The sequence below is a fragment of the Priapulus caudatus genome, unplaced genomic scaffold (assembly GCF_000485595.1).
Source record: "Priapulus caudatus unplaced genomic scaffold, Priapulus_caudatus-5.0.1 Scaffold310, whole genome shotgun sequence".
Classification (NCBI taxonomy): domain Eukaryota; kingdom Metazoa; phylum Priapulida; class Priapulimorpha; order Priapulimorphida; family Priapulidae; genus Priapulus; species Priapulus caudatus.
Genome location: NW_014577371.1, coordinates 577422 through 581821, shown reverse-complemented (window position 1 = coordinate 581821; position 4400 = coordinate 577422).

Here is a 4400-nt window from a genome sequence, read left to right as displayed (position 1 = left end):
CCGCGTCCGTCGGAATGCGAGCATCATTGTCGATTTACATCGGTCGGTCGCGGCGAAGCATTCTTTCGCCGTTTCGCGATGACGAGACAGTCGTGAGTGATGCATACACCCAACATGCTCTGCTAGCATCTATGACAAATACGACATACGCATATACGCTCTCCTATGACAATATTTGTCATAGGAAGATTCTTCCTGTGACAAATATTGGCGAGTCAACTTCGTTCCGCTTTACAGCTGAATTTCACTGCTTGCGTTCATAATAGCGCTCCTAAACTCCTACGATGCGCACAACACATACAACAATATTTGTCATAGGAAGAATCTTCCCATGACAAATCGTGTCATATAGGAGAGCGTATATATGCGTATGTCGTATTTGTCATAGATGCTAGCAGAACAGGCTGATATACCACACTGGCTCATCGGTCTATTGATTTTACGCTTCGAGTGCTGCCTGCGCGAAACGCGACGACGCTTCGCAGAACGTTCTCGCACCGACGTAAAACATCGAGGCGGGAGACGACTGCGGAGAGATGAAATCTGGCAAATTTCTACCTTTTTTCCCGCGTGTTATCCCACATTTTGCACATATTGCACATTTTGCGCGCAATTCGCGCCCGAATTGCCTCGCGATTCTCGCTGGCTCCCCCGAGCCGTCACGCGAACGTGTTGCCGGCGCGCTGATCGCTGCCTCGCGCGTTCGCTTGTTAATTAGCTCGAAAATTTCGCGGAATATAACGTCGGTTCGGCGATTTGCTGCGAAGGGGGTGGGGGGAGGGCTGCGAAGGGGGAGGGGGGAGCCTGCGACGAGGGGAGGGGGATAGGGGCTGCGAGGGGGAGGGGGAGCGCGCGCGCGTGCGTGCGGCAATCAACCGCGGTTCGTCGGCGAACGAGCGCCGTTTCCTGGTACGTTCCCACGGGTTCCGGCATGTTCGTCAGTTCGTTGCCGCAAGGTGCATCGTCATCCGGCCCTCGATCGACGCACCTCCACCCACTCCTCCGGTACTCCGACGTCCTCTCCGCCTCTTCACGCATTCTTCCCCACCCCCTCTCTCACCCGCTTGCCTCCTCGCAGTGCCCGCCGGCTCTTCTGGCACCGCCCTCTCCCGCCCCTCTCCCCCTCTCCCTCTGACTCCTCCATTAGCGTTGTATGGCTTCATCTATATGACATGAGAGACCGGCGGCGCCGATCTCCGCGGTTCGTTGGTTCTCGTCAGCGCGCGCGTCGATTGAACCGAGCGTCGTTCTACCTTACATTCCCGCAGTTCTGTATACGTTCCGTGTGGTTCCGTGGTTCTTCATACGTCCCCTACAGTTCCGCGTTTCACGTACGTTTTCCGCACGTTCCTGTGGGTTCCGGCAGTTTCCCAGGTATGTTCCCGGCGGTCCTCGGCGTCGGCACTCCGCGTATGTTCCCCGTGGGTTCCGCAGTTCTGTGTACATACTCCGTGAGTGCCGCGGTTCCACGTACGGTCCTCGCGAATTCCGAAGTTCGACACCGAATAGCTGCCCATCGTTACTCTGGCCCCTAATCGATTTCCTCCCCGCTTCCTTTTTCTACCTCTCCCAACCTCTCCCCCCCAACCTCCTCCCCTTTATCCTCATCCCCCACCTCTCTCCCCACACCTCCCTCCACATCCTCTCTCCCACGCCCTCGTCCCTCCACTTTCCCGACTTCCTCCGCCTCACCCTCTATCCCCCTCCCCGCCCCTCTCTCGCCGCCGCACTCCTCCAACCCTCCTCCCCCCACCTCCTCATCACCCAACCCCCCTCACCCCACCCCTCCCCTCCACATCTACCCCCCCTCCTTCACACACTCCCGATGCCCTTCGTCCCCCCGCTCCCTTTCCTCCTCACGCTATCCCCTGCCCTCCCCCACCCCTCCCCTGTTCCTTCCTCCCGCCCCCTCCCCAAACCCTCCCTCCCCACCTCATCACCTACTGGCCTCCACCGCTCCGCCTCCTCCCCACCCTCCCGCTGCCCCTCTCCCCACCCCTCCCCTCCCCTACCGCCACCTTCCCCGGCCCCCGCTCCCCACCCTCCCCTGCCCTTCTTCCCCGCTCCTCCCTCTCTTCCTCTGCCTCTGGAATTCTCCCGTGGCGGTGTATGGCTTTTCGTCTCTATGATCTCGCTCCGCGCGACGGTTCAACGCCGAACTAAGAGCACCGCTCTAAACCGCAGCCGACCTCGTCCGCTCCCAGTTACGCTCGCCGAGGTGTGCGCCCCCTCTAGCAGGCGGCGATTCCCAGCGGGTTCTCATTTGAGTTGCGAAAGCCGTCGTCGTCGTCGTCGTCCGTCGCAAAGCGGCGACAAGCGGCGCAATCGTGCGCGGAGATATCCGGGCTCCTATTGTGTGGCATTTTCTCGCAAATCCTTCAGGGAAATCGCCGCGCATTACGGCGGCGGCAACTGCGGCGGCCGGTCCGCCCACCTTAGATTAGATGCCGCTGAACGAGGGCATAACGTATGATGTCCCCCCTCTCCCTCTCATGCGATCGTCGGCCCCTCTCTCATGCGCGTCGGCCCCCGCTCTCTCATGCTCGTCACTCGGCCCCCGCTCTTTCTCGTTTCGCCATCGGTCGCTCCCTTCCTCGTTCGATTGTCGGTCCCTTTTTTATATCAGGTCACCCTCTCTTCGTCTTCAATCCGTCGGTTCCCCTCTCTCTGTCTCGTTTCATCCGTCGTCACTCGTTCTCATTATCTCTCTCTCTTCATCTCTCCTCTCGGGCGAAGAGGTAGCGCGGAGGAGAGTGTCTCCTCTCTCTCTCTCGTCTCTCTCTCTCTCTCTCTCTCTCTCTCTCTCTCTCTCTCTCTCTCTCTCTCTCTCTCTCTCTCTCTCTCTCTCTCTCTGTCCCCCTCCTCTCTCTCTCTCCCTATGTCCCCCTCTTTCTTCTTCCACCGTCAGTCCCCCTTCTCTTTCTCCTTCCACCGTCAGCCCCCTCTCTCTTTCCCCCTCCCAGTTATCCGTGTGTCGCCCTCTCTCGCTGACCTTCGTAACCCGAAAACTGAAAATCGGAGAGTTAGCGACGACCCGCGTTGCGACATCTCGGGAGCCGTAACCTGAATACGGTTTGCGCGCAAGAAGAGAATGATGTCGCGACTGCTTGCGTGCGACTTTGCACGTAGAAATTTGTTGTTGTCCGTCTTTAATCGGACTCCCGGCGATTTTGTCGTCGGAGAATGGCGTCTCGTATTTGACACGCGATATGTTGCTAGATTTGATAGGTTCTGCTGGCTTTATTGTTTATTTTTTTCTGATTTTTAATTAATGAGAGCGCAATTGAAGCGAGGTGTTTTCACGTGGATCGCGGAAGCATCGCGTTCATTGTAAGGGATTTAGAGAGAGCAAGCTCGGACGCACAGCTGGGGGGAATGCCTTGCGTTGTCAAAAGCCGCCCTCTCTGCTTTTGTGCGCATCTTTTCAATATTGGTGGTTCTTTTTAAACAGAATCTCTGTATCAGTCATCTATTCCACTTTGACACTCAGTGGGGGTGCTAGAAAGAGTGTCAGTATTTGAACACTTAGACGGTAAACGGTGACAAAGAAAGAAAGAAAGAGAAAGAGAAAGAGAGAGAGAGAGAGAGAGAGAGAAGGAGAGAGAGAGAGCTAGCGAGAAAGAGAGAGAGAGAGAGAGAGAGAGAGAGAGAGAGAGAGAGGAGAANAAACCCTCTCCACACCCTCTCACCTACTGCCTCTCCACCGCTCCCCTCCTCCCCACCCCTCCCCTGCCCCTCTCCCCACCCCTCCCCTGCCCTTCTCCCTCGCCCCTCCCTCCCCCTCCTCCACTCCCTCCGACTCTCCCGTCGGCGGTGCATGGCTTCGTCTCTATGATCTCGCTCCGGCGACGGTTCAACGCCGAACTAAGAGCACAGCTCTAAAACCGCAGCCACCTCGCCGCTCCAGTTACGCTCGCGCAGGTGGCGCCCCCTCTAGCAGGCGGCCGATTCCCAGCGGGTCTCATTTGATTTGCGAAAGCCGTCGTCGTCGTCGTCGTCGTTGGCAGCGGCGACAGCGGCGGCATCGTGCGCGAGATATCCGGGCTCCTATTTGGTGGCATTTTCTCGCAAATCCTTCAGGGAAATCGCCGCGCATTACGGCGGCGGCAACTGCGGCGGCGGTCCCGCGCACCTTAGATTAGGTCTCGCTAACGACGGGCAAACGTATGTGTCCCCCCCTTCTCTCATGCGATCGTCGGCCCCCTCTCTCATGCGTCGTCGGCCCCCTCTCTCATGTGTCGTCACTCGACCCCCGCTCTTTCTCGTTTCGCCATCGGTCGCTCCCTTCCTCGTTCGATTGTCGGTCCACCTTTTATATCTAGGTCCCCCTCTCTCGTTTCACCGTCGGTTCCCCTCTCTCTGTCTCGTTTCACCGTCGGTCACTCGTTCTCTCTCTCTCT